The 19,785-nt window shown below is 41.5% G+C and overlaps 1 protein-coding gene across 2 annotated transcripts in view; it reads right to left on the bottom strand.

Moving 5' to 3' along the window:
- lmbr1 (limb development membrane protein 1) overlaps positions 1-19,785 on the bottom strand; it is a 215,561-nt gene that overhangs the window by 24,711 nt on the left and 171,065 nt on the right. The gene's annotated exons all lie outside the window — the stretch shown is intronic.

Genomic DNA, 19,785 nt, shown 5'->3' with positions numbered 1-19,785 from the left:
CTCTTTCAACTGCCTTTATTCTTTATCCCTCAGTACCATTGGTTAAAAAAAACAGATTATTCCATCTTTTCCATCTGCCCTTTAATATTTATAAAAATCTGTCTGATGAGCAACTTCCCATGCCATAATTTGGAAAGGAACAGAGCTATTTTGAGTTAACGTTTCTTCTTTTTTAGCCAACATGGCTAAGAGATTTGCTAATTAATTAACTTGCTAATTCTCTGTTTGTTCATAATGAATTATCAAGTATAAATTCCCAATGAAACTGCCTACTCATCATAATTCACAGGTCGTGAATGTAAATTGGTTATGAACTACTTTGGAATGACTATCAGACATTGCATACTTTATAAATATGCCAATCTTCTGGCACTCTGGTTCCCAACCCCTGCAACTCTAGTTTAAACCCCACTGTGCAGCATTAACAAACCTTTCTGCTAGGTTATTCATCCCCCTCCTGTTCAGGTGTAAACTGTCCCTTCTGTACCAGTCCCACCTTCCCTGGAAAAGAGCCCAATGATTCTAAAATCTTATGGCCTGCCTCCTACATCAACTCTTGTGGAGACAGGGGATTTGTTAGTTAGAAGAATGGATAGGAGGTTCTGTGAACAAGAACAAGATTCTCAGATGGTATGCTGCCCCAGGGTGCCAGGATCCAGGACATCTGAGATAAAATCCTCAGCCTTCTGAAGTGGAAGGATGAATAGCCAGAAGTCATGGCCCATATAGGTACCAATGACATAGGTAGGATGAGTATAACAAGGTTCTGCATAGGGAGTTTACGGAGTTAGGTGCTAAGTTAAAGGGGGAGTACTCCAGGGTTGGGATTTTAGTATTGCTTCCCATGCCAGGTGCTAGTGAGGCTAGAACTAGGAAGATTATACAGTTTAATACGTGGCTAGGGAGTTGGTGTACAAGGAAGGGCATAAGATTTTAGGATCTTTGGGCTCGCTTCCAGGGAAGGTGGGACCTGTACAGAAGGGACGGTTCGCACCTGAACTGGAGAGGGAAAAATACCCTAGTGGGAAGGTTTGTTAATCCTGCGTAGTGGTGTTTAAACTAGAGTTGCAGGAGTTGGGAACCAGGAGAGTTAGTGGAGAGACTGTGGAGGCAGATGTTGGTAACACCTCAGGCAAAGTTAGGAATCAAAAGGTTGAGCATGGTGCAACAATCGAAAAGGGTGAACACAAGACTGAAGGTGTTGTATCTGAATGCACACAGTATACCAAATAAGGTAGATGAATTTGCAGCACAGTTGCAGATTGGCAGGTATGACATTGTAGGCATAATTGAATCATGGCTGAAAGATTATACTTGGGAGCTCAAGGATACACATTATATCGAAAGGATAGGCAGGAAGGCAGAGGAGGCGGCATTGTTCTGTTGGTACAAAATAAAATCAAATCATTAGAAAGAGGTAACATAGGGTCGGAAGGTATTGAATTATTGTGGATAGAGCTAAGGAACTGCAAAGGTAAAAAGACCCTGATGGGAGCTGTATACAGACCCCCAAACAGTAGTAAGAACAACAAATTACAATGGGAGGTAGAAAATGAATCCCAAAAGGACAATATTACCATAGTCACGGGGGACTTCAACATGCAGGTAGATTGCTGGATTTGTGCTGGATTACAGGAGGGGGAATTTCTAGAGTGCCTGAGAAATAACTTTATGAGCAGCTCGTGGCTGAGCCCAATGGAGGATCAGCTATTCTATTGGGTGCAATGCAATGAATCATCATTGATTAGAGAGCTTAAGGTAAAAGAACCTTTAGGGGAACTAAACTTTCTCCAAACTAAAGGTGTAGCTATGGGCACCCATATGGGCCCTAGCTATGCCCCCATCAGGAAGGTCTCAAAGCTCTCCGCTTCTTTTTGGATTCCAGACCTAATCAGTTCCCCTTTACCACCACTCTGCTCCGTCTAGCGGAATTAGTCCTTACTCTTAATAATTTCTCCTTTGTCTCCTCCCACTTCCTCCAAACTAAAGGTGTAGCTATGGGCACCCGTATGGGTCCTAGCTATGCCTGCCTTTTTGTTGGCTTTGTGGAACAATCTATGTTCCGTGCCTATTCTGGTATCTGTCCCCCACTTTTCCTTCGCTACATCGACGACTGCATTGGCGCTGCTTCCTGCACACATGCAGAGCTCATTGACTTTATTAACTTTGCCTCCAACTTTCACCCTGCCCTCAAGTTTACTTGGTCCATTTCCGACACCTCCCTCCCCTTTCTAGATCTTTCTGTCTCTGGAGACAGCTTATCCACTGATGTCTACTATAAGCCTACTGACTCTCACAGCTATCTGGACTATTCCTCTTCTCACCCTGTCTCTTGCAAAAACGCCATCCCCTTCTCGCAATTCCTCCGTCTCCGCCGCATCCGCTCTCAGGATGAGGTTTTTCATTCCAGGACGAGGGAGATGTCCTCCTTCTTTAAAGAAAGGGGCTCCCCTTCCTCCACTATCAACTCTGCCCTCAAACGCATCTCTCCCATTTCACGCACATCTGCACTCACTCCATCCTCCCGCCACCCCACTAGGAATAGGGTTCCCCTGGTCCTTACCTACCACCCCACCAGCCTCCGGGTCCAACATATTATTTTCCGTAACTTCCACCACCTCCAACAGGATCCCACCACCAAGCACATCTTTCCCTCCCGCCCCCCCCGCTTTCCACTGGGATCGCTCCCTACGCGACTCCCTTGTCCATTCGTCCCCCCCATCCCTCCCCACTGAGCTCCCTCCTGGCACTTATCCTTGTAAGCGGAACAAGTGCTACACATGCCCTTACACTTTCTCCCTTCCCACCATTCAGGGCCCCAGACAGTCCTTCCAGGTGAGGCAACACTTCACCTGTGAGTCGGCTGGGGTGATATACTGCGTCCGGTGCTCCCAATGTGGCCTTCTATATATTGGCGAGACCCGACGCAGACTGGGAGACCGCTTTGCTGAACACCTACGCTCTGTCTGCCAGGGAAAGCAGGATCTCCCAGTGGCCACACATTTTAATTCCACATCCCATTCTGACATGTCTATCTACGGCCTCCTCTACTGTAAAGATGAAGCCACACTCAGGTTGGAGGAACAACACCTTATATTCCGTCTGGGTAGCCTCCAAACTGATGGCATGAACATCCACTTCTCTAACTTCCGCTAATGCCCCACCTCCCCCTCGTACCCCATCCGTTATTTATTTTTATACACACATTCTTTCTCTCACTCTCCTTTTTCTCCCTCTATCCCTCTGACTATACCCCTTGCCCATCCTCTGGGTTCCCCCCCCCCGCCTTGCCTTTCTCCCCGGACCTCCTGTCCCATGATCCTCTCATATCCTCTGATATCTTTAATATCATTATTCTTCCCTTTCAGGGTCCTTTTGAAGACTCTGACCTGAAGTTAAACGCTGACTATGGTTCCTTGCAGGAATGGGACCCGCTCTTGGGGTTCCACGATCGGCCAAAGCCGCATTCCCCAGATTAACATAACAAAGACGCCATTTTAATTAACCTCCGCAGTAACATAAAAGTCGAAACCCCCTTACATCCCCTTTCCCAATCACCTGTCCAGCTCTTGGCTCCATCCCTCCCCCTCCTGTCTTCTCCTATCATTTTGGATCTCCCCCTCCCCCTCCCACTTTCAAATCTCTTACTAACTCTTCCTTCAGTTAGTCCTGACGAAGGGTCTCGGCCTGAAACGCTGACTCTACCTCTTACTAGAGATGTTGCCTGGCCTGCTGTGTTCACTAGCAACTTTGATGTGTGTTGCTCAGGGGAAAGTGATCATAATATGATCAAATTTGCCGCAAAATTTGAGAAAGAGAAGCTGAAGTCAGATGAATCAGTATTACAGTGGAGTAAAGGGAATTACTGAGGCTTGAGAATGGAGTTGGCCAGAACTAATCGGAAAAGAACACCGGTAGGGATGATGGCAGAGCAGTAACAGTTAGAACTTCTGGAAGAAAATTGGAAGGCACAGAATATAAACATCCCAAAGAGCAAGAACTATTCTAAAGGAAAGATACTATAACCATGGCTAGCAAGAGAACTCAAAGCCAACACACAAGCCAAAGAAAGGCATATAATAGCGCAAAAATTAGTAGGAAGTTGGAGGATTGGGAAGGCGGAGCTTAGGAGGGTTAATGGCGCCTAACAGTGACTCCTTTGCTTGCATCTATGGAAACAGCTCTATTTCCATCTTTAATATCATTATTCTTCCCTTTCAGGGTCCTTTTGAAGACTCTGACCTGAAGTTAAACGCTGACTATGGTTCCTTGCAGGAATGGGACCCGCTCTTGGGGTTCCACGATCGGCCATTGTTGTTCGGCATGACAAAGGCTTGGCCAAAGAACCTGGCTTGGATTCGGATGCCTAGGATCTCGGGGCTCTGGAGATGGGCGAATCGAGGGTTGGTGTCACGACAGGAGACCAATGTGTCATCAGGTTACCTACAACTGCGTGCCTGGAGACCTGGGATATCTGCGATCTTCAGGCACAGAGCTTGAAAAAAGCAACATAACGGACTTTTAACATCGTAAACCAGCGAGTTGTTTGTTATGTCTCTCTGCTGGCTGGGAAAATGGAGACACCTCTTCCTCCCTTATTAGGGAGAGAGAGAACCTGTGGTATGTCGAACACTGGGTGAAAAGTGAAGTCTTTGGGGTAACTGCAAGTCTGTGTCTTTGCTATTGCTTTGCTCACACTTGAGTGCTCGGTGGTGGTGCCATTGCTTTTTTTTGCCAGTGGAGGGAGGGAGGATTGCTGCTCGCTGCCGCTTACGCATGGGAGGGGGACTTTGGTGTTCTAACATTTAACTGTCACTCATTCTTTGGGGCACTCCTCTGTTTTCGTGGATGGTTGCGAAGACAAAGCATTTCAGGATGCATATTGTATACATTTCTCTGACATTAAATTGTATCTTTGAAACTTTTAAAAACCAACAGAAAGCAACTAAAAAGTCACTAAGAAGGTAAAGTTGGAATATGAAAGTAAGCCAGGCAATAATATTCACCAAAAGTTTCTTCAGATACATGAAGTGTAAAAGAGAGACGACAGTGGATATTGAACCGCTGGAAAGTGATGCTGAAGAGGTAGGAATGAAATTGTGGATGAAATTAATAAGTATTTTGCATCAGTCTTCACTGTGGAAGACACTAGCAGTATGGTGGAAGTTCCAGGTGTCAGCGGACATGAAGTGTGTGAAGTTACCATACTAGGGAGAAGGCTCTTGGGAAACTGTATGGTCTAAAGTCACCTGGACCAGATGGCGTACACCCCAGAGTTCCGAAAGAGGTGGCTGAAGAGATCGTGGCAGTCTTTTTGAAATAATTTCCCACTTGGGATCAATAAAGTACATTATTATTAGTAGTAGTAGTAGTAGATTCTTTCAGTAATCACTAGATTATGGAATAGTTCCAGAAGACTGGGAAATTGCAAATGTCACTCCATTCTTCAAGAAGAGAGAGAGACAGAAGTAAGGAAATGAAAGGCCAGTTAGCCTGACCTCAGTGGTTAGAGTCAATTATCAAGGATGAGGTCTTAGCAGACTTGGTGGCACGTGATAAAATAGGCTGTAGTCAGCATGGTTTGCTCAAGGGAAAATCGTGCTTGACAAATCTGTCAGAATTCTTTGAAGAAATAACAAGCAGGATAGACAAAGGAGAATCGGTTGATGTTGTGCACGTGGATTTTCACAAGGCCTTTGACAAGGTGCCACGTATGAGGCTGCTTAACAAGCTACAAGCCCATATGTGGCACCATATTCTGGTCAGGTCACTCATCTGAGTGCTACTGGTACCACGTAACCCAGTACTACCTGTTGCATTGTTGGGTGGCCGGCAACTAAACCGGCTCCCCCACCAGGCTTGCCTGGTGAGGAGGGTGGCTAGACACCCTGCAGGACGAAAAACAAGACCTATCAAAGGGCGGATGAACCCTCTCATAGGGTCAATGGCCATCTAGCAAACACGTGCTGTGAAGCACGGAAAGGGCATCCCTTACATCGAAGCTTGGTCTGGCCATTCACTGCAACAGAACTTCCCCCAGCCGCCTTGGACCCCACCATGCCGCTGGATCCGGGAGGGGATATCGAAAGGGTGGGTCTGGACCTGTGCAACCCCCTACTCACCTAAAATCCACTCACACACACGCTGTTCCTTTCTGAGGAGTGGGGTACCAACCCACAAACTGACTGAAAGGAAACATCATCATCTTATGGGATGGTTAGCCAGAGAGAGATAAGTCCATAGTATTACAGGAAAGATTCTAGCATGGATAAAGCTAGCAGGAGGCTAAGAGTAGGAATAAAGGGAGCCTTTTCTGGTTGGCTGCTGGTGACTATTGGTGTTCCAACGGGGTCCGTGTTGGGACCGATTCTTTTCACGTTATATGTCAATGATTTGGATGATGGAATGATTGGCTTTGTTGCAAAGTTTACAGACAATATGAAGATAGGTGGAAGGGCAGGTAGTTTTGAGGAAGTAGAGCGGCTACAGATGGACAGATAGATTAGGAGAATGAGCAAAGAAATGACAAAAGGCATACAGTGTATGGTCATGCACTTTGGTAGAAAAAAATGAAAGGTCAAGTATTTTCTAAATGGAGAGAAAATACAAATAACAGAGGTGCAAAAGGACTTAGGAGTCCTTGTGCAGGATTCCCTTAAGGTTAATTTGCGGGTTAAATCACTGCTGAGAAAGGCAAATGCAATGTTAGCATTCATTTCAAGGGGACTAGAATATAAAAGCAAGAATGTAATGTTGAGACTTTATAAAGCACTGGTGAGCAGTTTTGGGCCACTTGTCTTAGAATAGATGTGCTGAAACCGAGAAGGTTCAAAGGAAGTTCATGAAAGTGACTCCAGGACTGAATGGCTTGTCATAAGATGAGCTTTTGTTGTTTCTGGGCCTGTATTCACTAGAATTCAGAAGAATGACAGGTAACCTTATTAAAACCTATCAAAAGGTGAAAGGCCTTGATAGTGGTGAATCTGTGGAATTCTTTGCCATAGGTAGCTGTGGAGGCCAAGTCTTTGTGTACATTTAAGGCAGAGGTTGATAGATTCTTGATTGGTCAGGGAATGAAGGGATACAGGAGAAGGCAGGAGATTGGGACTGAGAGGAAAATTGGATCAGCCATGATGAAATGGCAGAGCAGCCTATATCTTATGGTCTTAAAATTACCAAAGCTTCCTGGCAATTTTAATCCATTAGCAAATGTTTCTATGCTCTAATTTTCATTATTCTAATCATATTTTCTCAAAACATGAAACAAAAATAAAAGGAAGTGAACAGAATTAGCTGCCCAGATGAAAAAAAAAATGGTACATCAGTTAAAAACACATTGATTAAATTTCATCATGTATGAAACAAAGATCAAGAACCGTGCAAGAAAATTTGCACAAGTGTTTTCTCACATTCGCTTCGAAATTTCTTGAACAGGCACCAAAGCATCAAATGAAATAATTTAACAGGTCAATAGCGGACTACAGAAACCTAATGCCCTACCCCAGCCACAACAAAATGAGAAAACTGTCTACTTCCTCATTTCTGGAAAAAGTCCCATTCCATAAAGATTAAAATCATTAAACATTGTACAAACATACCTTCCAGACAAATCACTTTGAAGTGTTATATTCAGCTTTTGTAGCCAAGCCATGGAACTATTATTGATGGTGCATACTCAGTTTTTAAACAACTATCAAAAGGTTAAAACATTGCTAAAAATTGAGATAATTAGACAAATGCTTATCATTCATAAAAATTCTCCAATTTAGACAATTCAGTTATAATAACATTTTACAAGTAATCATCTTAAGGTTCCACACAGTAGGCTTATTCAGAACGTCAGAAGGCATGGGATCTAGGGAAGTTTGGCCAAGTGGATTCGGAATTGGCTTGCCTGCAGAAAGCAGAGGGTCGTGGTGGAAGGAGTACATTCAGATTGGAGGGTTGTGACTAGTGGTGTCCCACAAGGATTGGTTCCGGGGCCTCTACTTTTCGTGATTTTTATTAACGACCTGGATGTGGGGGTAGAAGGGGTGGGCTGGCAAGTTTGCAGAAGACACAAAGGTTGGTGGTGTTGTGGATAATGTAGAGGATTGTCAAAGATTGCAGAAAGACATTGATAGGATGCAGAAGTGGGCTGAGAACTGGCAGATGGAGTTCAACCCGGAGAAGTGTCAGGTGGTACACTTTGGAAGGACAAACTCCAAGGCAGAGTACAATGTAAATGGCAGGATACTTGGTAGTGTGGAGGATCAGAGGGATCTGGGGGTGCATGTCCACAGATTCCTGAAAGTTGCCTCACAGGTAGATAGTGTAGTTAAGAAAGCTTATGGGGTGTTAGCTTTCATAAGTCGAGGGATAGAGTTTAAGAGACACGGGGTAATGATGCAGCTCTATAAAACCCTGGTGAGGCCATATTTGGAGTACTGTGCCCAGTTCTGGTCGCCTCACTATAGGAAGGATGTGGAAGCATTGGACAGGGTGCAGAGGAGATTTACCAGGATGCTGCCTGGTTTAGAAAGTATGCATTATGATCAGAGATTAAGGGAGCTAGGGCTCTACTCTCTGGAGAGAAAGAGGATGAGAGGAGACATGATAGAGGTATACAAGATATTAAGAGGAATACATAGAGTGGACAGCCAGTGCCTCTTCCCCAGGGCACCACTGCTCAATACAAGAGGACATGGCTTTAAGGCAAGGGGTGGGAAGTTCAAGGGGGATATTAGAGGAAGGTTTTTTACTCAGAGAGTGGTTGGTGCATGGAATGCACTGCCTGAGTCAGTGGTGGAGGCAGATACACTAGTGAAATTTAAGAGACTACTAGACAGGTATATGGAGGAAATTAAGGTGGGGGGGGTTATATGGGAGGCAGGGTTTAAGGGTCAGCACAACATTGTGGGCCGAAGGGCCTGTACTGTGCTGTACTATTCTATGTTCTATGTTCTAAATAATTATCAAGCAACCTTCTCCATCACACAACCGATACAGAACTGCATTACTACAAGAAAACTTTCTAAAGTTTCCCCCACATTGTAGGCTGATCCAGCAGATTAAGGTGCATGTGACTTAATAAATTGTAATCAAAAATGACCTGGCCTTGGAAGAATGTAGTTGTGGATGGGTGTTATTCAGACTGGAGATCCATGTCCAGTGGTGTTTGTGTTCTGGACAAAAATGTACGTAGCTTAATTAGTAAAGTTTCAGACAACACAAAATTTGACAAGAGTTATGGATAGTGAAGAAGGTTGTATTCGGAGTATTCAGCAGGATATTGACTGACTGGAAATGAGGGCAGATAAAGAACAGATGGAATTTAAATCAGACAGTTGTGAGGTGTTGCATTATGGGAGGTCAAAAGTCAGATGAAAGCACAGAGTAAATGGCAGGGCCTTTAGGAGCACTGTTGTACAGAAGGATCTTGGTGTACAAGTCTGCAGCTCCCTGAAAACTTCAACAGAACTAGATAGGGCAGTGAAGCATACTTGCCATAATCAGTCAAAATTTTGAGTATAAAAGCTGGGAAGTCATGTGCTTCTGTATTAAACTTTGGTTAGTCCAAATTTCAGAATCAGAATCAGGTTTAATATCACCAGCATTCGTCATGAAATTTGTTATTGAAATGTAGAATTCTGCTCATCACATTACAGGTAGGATGTGGAAACTGTGGAGACAGTACAGGAAGGTTCTCCAGGATATTCCCTGATTAAAAGGCTTTACAGAGAAATTGGTCAAATTTAGATTGGTTTCTCTGGAGTATTGAAAGATAAGAGGTGAAATAACAGAAATATATAAAATTATGAAAAGCATAGATAGGGTAGACAGCCAGTATCTTTTCCCCAGGGTGGAAATGTAAGTAGAAGATGGCATATTTTTAAGATGGAGGGAGGGCAAGGTTAAAGGAGATTTATGAGGGAAGTTGCATTCTTACACAGAGTGGTAGGCACCTGGAATTTGTTGCCAGAGGAGAGTAATGGATGCAAATCAATAACAACATTTAAGAGGCACTTAGACATAAGCAAGCAGCAGTTGGCAGGTTATAAACTACATGCAGCTAGATGGAAATGGTTTGGATTGGCATCATGGTCGAAACAGGAACCGTGGGCCAAAGGGCTTGCTTCTGGTCCATATTCGATCAGCTCACTGCACTCACACGTACAGCCAAAAACATTTTTGCTTATGAGTTGATAGTAAAAAAGGAAACCTGAATAAGATTTGAACAAAGAACATTCTACAAGGACTCACTAAGATCAACAATCCACCTCCCAAATTATTATTCAATTCTTTTCACATCTGAAAAGCTAAAGACATGGACCGAACTTGTTCAATAACTGAGGATGTTTTACATAGCAGGATCTGGGTCCACAGCCACAGGTCTTCCAAGAGCTTCATTGGTCCTGATGAAAGGTTTTAATCCTAAACATAACTATTCATTTTCCTTCACAGTTGCTGCCAAACTTGATGAGTTCCTCCAGCATTCCATCTTTGTTTCTCCAGATTTCCAGCATCTCACATGTTCCATACATCCACCTACTTAAATCTTTTAATAATTTTGTATATTTCCAGAAGATTACCCCTCATTCATCCGAACTCTGGAGAAAAGTATGCTGTTCAACTCAATTTCTCTTCCTTATTGAATGCCCCACATCCAGAACCCACATACTGAATCTTGGTTGTACTCCCTCCTTGGCAAGACAAGCAAAGAACTGATACAGTTTTACAGCTGTGAGCTCACTAATGCCCTATTTAATGGAAAGTAGATTTACTCTTGAACTCCAATTTTTCGCAATTAAAGAATATTTACCTAACAGCTTCTTGAATTATTATGTTAATTTTCTATGATTTGCTTATAAGGCATTTCTGTCTATCTTGAAACCAATTGTATGAACCCCCACATTATTCAGTCTTTCACAATTTAGAAAATACTTCCCTTCTTTTCTTCTACAGAAGGGAAAAACTTTACATTATATCCTGCTATTCATATTCTTAAACAGCAAATTACCTGTATATATACTTTTACGGTTTTATTTTAAATATGTTGTTCATTGCTTACTCACTTTCTATAGCCAATAAACAAGCAAATATCACACCTGAATCCCACTGATAAAGATTATATACAAACCATGAAGTCCCGATCGGTTTAATACAGACCCGAAACATTAACTAATTTTCTTTCCACTAATCCTGCTAACCAACTGAATGCTGTGGGCATTTTGCATTTTGATTTCAGCATTTGTAGTTTTTTTTCTCCACTTTAAACAAATTGGAGGAGAAGAATTTAGGCTATTTGGCCAATCAGGTCTGCTTTATCCTTCAATCATAGCCAATATTTTTCAAACTCATTCTCTTACCTTCTACTTGTAACCCTTAAACCACTTACTACTCAAAAACCTATCAATCTCTGCCTTAAATACTCAATTACGGCCTCCACAGACCTGTGACAATAAATTCCAGGGATTCACTGCCCTCGGGTTAAAGAATTCCCACCTCATCTCAGTTTTAAAAGTAGGTCTGTTTAATTTGAGGCTGTCCCCTCAGATCCTAAATTTTCCTACTCATGGAAATATCTTCTCCATATCCAAGCATTTCAGTATCTGGTAGTTTTCAGGTTCCCAATCTAGGACTTCCCTCTGTATTTATGATTTTTGAATTCTCTCCCCAAAGTTCATAACTGCACACTTCCCTATGCTGTAATTCCATCTGCCACTTCTTGGTCCACTTTCACAATTTGTCAAAATCCCTTTACAGACTCCCTGCCTCAACAAGATTACCCATTCCTCCACCTGTCTTTGCATCATCCACAAACTTGGCCACAATGCCATCAGTTCCTTCATCTAGATTATTAATGTAGTGTATAACATGAAAAGTTGTAATCCCAGCACTGATCCCTGTAGAACTCTACTAGTCACTGGCAGCCAACATGAGAAGGAACCCCTTATCCCCACTCTCTGACTTCTGTCAATCAGCTAATCTTCCATCCACACAAGTACCTCACCTCTAACAACACAGGGTGTTACCTTTTAGCAGCCTCATGTGTGGCATCCTGTCCAAGGCCTTCTGAAAGTCTAAGTAAGTAATGTACATTGACTCTTCTTTGCATAACTCCATTAATTACTACTTGATAAAAATGACTAGCTTCATCATTTTGGGAAAATACTACAAATCTAGAAATCTGAAATCAAAGCAGAAGATGCTTAGCATGTCAGGCAGCATCTGTAGAATGTGGAACAGTTAACATTTCAGATTGATGACTTTTCATTGACCGGAAATGTTAAGACCTCTTCTCTCAACACAGATTGCCCAGTTTTTATTTCTGTTAATTACTCCTTTGTCTTCAACGACCAATCCAATACCTTAGCCTGATAGCCACTCATTCTGATCAAAGAATCTTTTCTAAGGCATCTCAGCAACTGCTTTCTGAAAATCCAAATACAATTCTTCCTCTGGTTCCCACATACATACCTCTCTATGTACTGCCTCACAGAATTCTTAACACCATTTCTCTTTCAACAGCTGTGCTCATTCTACTATTTTATGACTTTCTAGGTACCCTGCAATAGACTTTGCCATTGTCCCCATATAACATCAAATTATGAATATGAATACATAATTATACAATTTCTTTCCTCATCTATAAATTTCCCATCATTTGAAATCAAGAGTTTTTGAATCATTATAGACCAGGACCCCAAAAGCACACAATTATTTAGCTTTCTCACTCTCCTCCCACCTAGAGCCATTACTTAGAGAATTCAAATATGGCAATGCATAATCACTTCCCTCATATTTACTCTTTTCCTCCTTTATTGCTTCTAATTTAGATGGTTTACAACTCAATGATCTTTCACCTTTCTCAAGATAAAACACAATTTTCCCTCATTTAACAATCAAAACTACACCCGTCTGGAATCTTTTCAATCTCCACACTGTTTTGCGTATTGTGTCGCAACCTTTGAATTTGCTAAATGCATTTATTTCTTTTCATCTATTGAATGCCACTCAGCATAACCTACAAAATGATGCATCTTGATATTTTCTGAAGCATTGCTTGAATCACTGTACTCTAATACGTCCCATTAATCTTGTTTGGACAGCTGTGTCCGTGCATTTGGTAGCAGAATTTTAAATTGTTCAATCGCTTCCTTTTTCCCCCTTCTATTCTTTACATAAATCCCTATAGTAAACGATTCAGGAAACTCATTCTTTCACTTAGAGATGGCTGATTTTTGCCAACATACTAACTTCTTAGTCACAGCATGTGCTATGGTACAAAGCCTCACATGCAAATTACTTTAAATAAAAATTTGACTTGGATGTTTAACAACCTTCATTAGACCAAGCAGTTTTCTTTCCATGTCAAGATTTGATCACAATGAAAAAGACTCTGTAATCATCCATAAAAATCTTCAAAATAGAATCTCATCTGTGATAACTCGTTATATACAATAAATTATACTTCCTGGCATAGAACACATTTTTATACACATGTACATTTTGTTTTAATTTCTATATTTTGGACATTCGCCAGTTTGAACAATATTAGTTTCAAAATATTTTCAATTTCCCTCTATTAAATACTAAACATTGGAGACATGCAGGACTGCAGATACCAGAACATTTTTGCTTTAGGAACTCAGTCGGTCTAGCAGCATCTGTGGAGAGTCAGGAATTGTTGATGTTTTGCGTCAAAACCCTGCATCAGAACTACATCAATATTAAGCATTTCAAGTTTAGAGAAGTAGTGCAGTAAGATACAAAATGAAACCATCGTCAATTCAATTTCAGCAATAAATTTTGACCCAACAGTCAAACAGGTCCCATTCCATAACTCTGCATTTTTCCACATATATCCCAGCTATATTTAAAACTTAGGTGAGAGTAGTTCAGGCCAATGCAAGGATAGTGCCGCACTCTGGAACCTCAACCACCAGCAATAAACAAATTGAATTCCCAAAAGACCTTGGGCAATCAGTAGAGAAGGTGGTTCCATTTCAAAAGAGATTTGGTTTCAACAGATCCTAAGAATAAATCACGTGTTTACTTGTGTGCTGCCAGACACGCCATTAAAGGAACAAGCAATTTATGAAATAACAGTGACATCAACAGATTGGTTAATACAGGAGGACATCACCAGTGATGTCATTGTAATGAACATAAATGCTTCCTAATCTCCCTCTATAATAAATGAATCTATTCAGATAAATTTAGGGCAAAAGTAATTATAGTGCCCAAAAGTAAGCCATGAATCACATGAAAATGATATAGTCACGAGGACAAAAACAGGGTGATAACCTCACAATGTCCATGTTGAGCACTGTACTCATCTATACTGATCCAATTTACCAGCACTTGGTCTGTAGGTTTCTTTGCTTTGGCAATTCATGTGCATTTAGCTATTTCTTAGATATTGTCAGTTTTTGCCTCCACTACCCACTCAGGCAGGACATTTCAAATTCAAGCCATCCTATCTTCCTTGCATCTCCTCTGAACCCCTTACTCCTGTCCTTAAGTCCTGTTTACAAGGGAAAAGTTTCCTACTCTGTACCCTAACTATACCCCTCCTGTTTTTGAACATCTCTATCAAGAGGCTTGGCAGCCAGCTCCACTCCAAGGAAAACAACCCAGCCTATCCAGTCTCTAATCATAACCAAAATATACCCCACCAAGGATCATCCTAGTGAATCTCCTCTACACCCTCTCCAGGTCAGTCATGTTCTTCCCCTACTACGGCAAAACTGCACACTATATTCCAAATGTGGTCTTACCAATCTTTTATAAAGCAGTATCGCAACTTCTCTACTTTTATATTTTATGATCCAGCTAATGAAAGGCAATATCCTGTCTGCTTTTTTACTGCCCTATCTATCCATGCTGCCTCTTTCAGGAATCATTGGGCTTGTACATCATCCCACCTCTGTTCTTCATTACAGCGTAGGGGTCCTTCCATTCAATGTGTCTGCCCCATCCTTATACAGCCTTTCAAAGTGCATCTCCTTGCGCTTTTAAAGGTTTAAGTTTCCTCTGTCATTGGTCTGCCCAGTAACTTCCTGTAGCCCAAGACTATCCACCTCACAATTCAAAAATCACACATTCTTGTGTTATTTAGATTATTTAAATTTTTATTTTTAATCATGAATTCCATGCATTGTTTACATGAGGCACTTCTGAACAGCAATCTGTCAAGGTTGACCTTGTTTACATTAGCTTTCTGTGTATAACAAAGCAGAGGGAATAGTTAACTTTCCATCTCCATTTGACTAAAATAAAATTTAAGCAGAACGCTTCAACCTGCCAGTTTAGAAAAATACGCCAAATTGCTTTGCATAAAATATAAACAGAAAAAGCCGGAAAAGCTCAGCAGATCAGGTTGCATCTGTGAAAAGAGGAACAGTCGAAGTTTTAGGTCCCAAGCCCTTTGTCAGAAACTTAGAGAGAGAAAGAAACGTTCAGTTTCCATAAGCAGAGAAGGCAATGGAGGAATATGCAGAAAATGCAAATATCTCTGATATAGCATATACAAATGGGTTGATGGGGATAGCTAAAAGCAGAGTACATGCTTCTTTGCCTATTAGTAATAACAGGGTTAAAAATGAAAATTTGTCATACAAAGTAATTATTTAAATCAATATTCCGAGGGAAATCTTAAGAGATTTCCCTCCATATCCAAAACGCAGCTGACCTGCTGAATTCCATCAGAACCTGCTTTCTTGATTTACTTTATTGATACAACCTAAAATAATTGTAACATAAAATGCATCATGTAGTATTTAACATGCATTCATACAATTTCCCTTCCACTTAAGTCAACAGAAACAAATTCTGGAAGTAGAGAAAAGATATAAAGCTATTATTATACTAGTGTACTCCACCAGATCAAAATTTGCTGATGTGGGTAGTTTTCAACAGCAGACCATGAGAAGGGCAGCAATGAACATGTTATACATACAATATCATGAGATGCTACAAATTTTGAAATTTTGGCTGGTACAAGCAGAAAAAGGCAAGTTTTACAGTATAAATTTAGTGCATCTCCACAAAAAGATGATTAAATGTAATTTTAACTGAAGTACTTTTGGTTACCAGGTTTTTGGCTATTGTGTGGTGTAAAAGCTCATTTTCTGAGCACAACTGGTTGAAAGTAATTGAGGCTAGAAAGAGAAGACGACAGGCATTGTAGCAGACAAGATGAGAATTCTTTTAGGTTGTTAAATCCATACCATTTCAATTTGGGAAATTTCCTATCAGCCTCTATATTGCTCATTTATCTGAGACAGAGACTTTTATTTTATTACTTATTCGGGGGATGTCGGCTTCACATGCTGTTTCAACATTTAATTGCCCATCACTAGTTAACTTTGAGGTGGTGGTGGCAAGTCAGCCTTTTTGAATCGCTGCAGTCACTGAGGTGTCAGTAAGCCCACAATGGTGTTAGACAGGGAATTGCAGCAAAGGTGAAGAAACAGTGATATATTTCTAGGTCAGCACAGTGGTTTTATACATCTTTACAAGATTGTCCCTCATTCTCCTATGCTCCAATGAATAAAGTCCAAAACTCTCTCCAAAACTTATCCCCTCCAGTCCAAGCAATATCCCCGCATATCTTCTCTACGTGCCTTCCAGCTTAATGCTATCTTTCCTATATCAGAGTGACCAAAACTGAACACAATATTCCAAGTGTGGCTTCACCAACACCTTGTACAGCTGAAACATAACATTTCACTTTCTATATTCAAAGACCTGACTAATGAAAGTCAGCATGCCAAAAAGCCTTCTTCAGTACCCTGTCTTTCTTCAAAGCTACTTTCAGGAAACCATGTACTGGTACGCCTACATGTCTCTGTTCTATTACATTCCCCAGGGCATTACTGCTCATTCACGATCACAAAATTCAATACTTTGCACTTTACTGAATTAAACTCCATGTGCTATTACTCTACCCACCTATCCAGCTGATAAAAATTCCTCTGTAAATTGCAATTATTATCTTCAATTTCTTCAAAGTCTAATTTAGTGTTATCTACAAGCTTACAAACAGGACCTTGTTCATTCTTCTCCAGGTCATTGCTATAGATGACAAATAGCAATGGGCCTAACACTGATGCTTGGGGAACAATAATTTCAGGACTCCAGTCTGAAAACAATCTCTTATCACCAACACCATCTTTTTCCTACCATCAAGCCAATTCTGTATCCAGTTAGCTAGCTCTCCCTGGATCCCATGAGATCTAACTCTCCATAGCAGTTTACCATGCAGAACCTTATCAAAGGCCTTTCTGAAGTCCATATAGACCACCATACTGCCCTCATAGAACTTCTTGGTTACTTCATCAAAAAAAAACTCAATCAAATTTTGATACATCATTTTCCATGCACAAAACCATGCGACTAACCTTAATCAGCCCATCCTTCCAAATGCTTGTATAACTTATCTCTCAGGGTTCCCCTCTGGTAGCTTACCTACCTCAGATATTAGGCTTTCTGGTCTATAGCTCCCGCCTTTTCCTTTACAGCACTTTTTAAATAAAAGCACAAGATAAGACACCCTTCAGTCTTCCAGCACTTCACCTGCCACTTACAATAATGAATATCTCAGAGTCAGGGCTCCTGCAATTTCTTCTTTAGCTTCATACAGTGTCCTTTGATAAGCCTAACACAAGAGGGCACAGTTTTAAGGTGCTTGAAAGTAGGTGCAGAGGAGATGTCAGGGTTAAGTTGTTTTTTTTTTAAAAAACACAGATAAGGTGGACTACCTCAAGAGGTGCAAGCTGAAGGTTTTGTCATGGCCCTCATAGTCCTAAACATCATCGAAAATCTGTGGATAGACCTCAAAAGAGCAGTGCATGCAAGACGACCCAAGAATCTCACAGAACTAGAAGCCTTTTGCAAGGAAGAACGGGCAAAAATCCCCCAAACAAGAATTGAAAGACTCTTAGCTGGCTACAAAAAGCATTTACAAGGTACTTGCCAAAGGGGGTGTTACTAAGTACAGCCATGCAGGCTGCCCAATCTTTTGCTTACGGCCCTTTTCCTTTTTTGTTATTTTGAAACTGTAAAAGATGGAAATAAAATTTTTCTTGCTTAAAATATTAAAGAAATGTGTCATCTTTAACTTTATGCCTTTTGGAAATCAGTTCATCTTTTACTCACTTAGCTATTCACTGTAACAGAAATTTTGACCAGGGGTGCCCAAACTTTTGCATGCCACTGTACAACCCCGAGGATAATTTTCTTGTGAGCATACCCAATAAGAGATGAAGTGTCCTTGAATGTGAGTCCATAGGTTGTGGGAATACTTCAGTGATGGGGCAAGTGAAGTTGAGTGAAATCATCCCCTTTGATTCAAGAGCCTGATGTTTGAGGGGAAATAACTGTTCCTGAACCTGGTCGTGTAAGTCCTGAGGCTCCTGTACCTTCTTCCTGATGGCAGTAGCAAGAAGAAAGCATGACTTGGGCGGTGGGGGGTCACTGATGATGGATACTGCTTTCCTGCAACAACACCCCGTATAGATGTGCTCAATAGAGGGGAGGGTTTTTTCCATGATGGTCTGGGCAGTATCCACTACTTTTTGTAAGACTTTCCGTTCAAGGGCATTGGTGTTTCCATACCAGGCTGTGATGCAACCAGTCAAAATACGCTCCACTGCACATCTATAGAAGTTTGTCAAGGTTTCAGATGACATGCTGAATCTTCACAAACTCTAAAGGAAGTACAGGCACTACTGCGCTTTCTTCACAATTGCACTTGTATGGTGCATCCAGGACAGGTCCTCTGAAATGATAACGAGGAATTTTAAGTTGCTGACCCTCTCCACTTCTGATCCACGGATGAAGATTGGCTCATGGACCTCTGGTTTCCTCCTCCTGAAGTTAATAATCAGCTCCTTAGTCTTGCTGACATTGAGTAAGAGGTGTTGTTGCAGTACCACCCAGTCAAATTTTCAGTCTTCCTCCTATATGTTGATTCGTCACCACCTTTGATTCAGCCTAAGCAAGTGATGAAATCTGCAAACTTAAATATGGCATTGGAGCTGTGCTTACCCTCACAATCATAAGTATAAAGCGAGTAGAGCAGGAGGTTTGTAGTGCACCAGTGCTAACGAAGATTGCGGAGATGTTGTTGCTAATCTGAACTGACTGGGATCTGCCTGACCGGGATAAAAGACTGAATACAGGACAAGTGTTGCCAGTGAGAGGATGGTGAAAACTTGTTAATAATGACTGATCAGATGGAAAAGTAAGTAGAAGGAGGAGGTGGATAAGAGAGAAATAAAGACTTGTGAAACAGATACAAAATATGACAGCTGCTAGAAATCTGAAATGAGAATGCTCAAAGTACCCAGCAGGTCAGCTAGCATATTTGAGAGAAAAGTTGATGACACAGACCTGAGCTGACCTGTTGGATATAAACTGGAAAGGCTCATTATCTGGAATTGTTAAATTTAATATCGAGCTCTGACTGCCTGGCAAGGAAGTGAGACAGTGTTCGTTGAGCTGGACATATTTTGAACAGCACAGGAGGCCATAACAGAGAGGTCAAAGTAGGAGTGGAGATGAGAATAAAAGTGACTGGCAACTGGAAACTTAAGGCACTTTTGTTAACTGACCAGAGGTGTTCCACATAGCTGTCGCCAAATATGCCTTTTGTCAGGAGCATGAATGCAGTACAGCCAGATTGAAAGTAGTACAAGTGAATTTATTGTTTCACTTGGAAGGCATGCCTGGAGTCCTGCTTGGTGGGCAAGAGATGAAAGAAAAGTGCCACATATCCTGCGATGCATTGGAAGATAC

The sequence above is a fragment of the Mobula hypostoma genome, chromosome 3, assembly GCF_963921235.1.
Source record: "Mobula hypostoma chromosome 3, sMobHyp1.1, whole genome shotgun sequence".
NCBI classification, from domain to species: domain Eukaryota; kingdom Metazoa; phylum Chordata; class Chondrichthyes; order Myliobatiformes; family Myliobatidae; genus Mobula; species Mobula hypostoma.
Note: the sequence above shows the minus strand (reverse complement) of the source record. Positions and strands in the feature narration are given on the sequence as shown.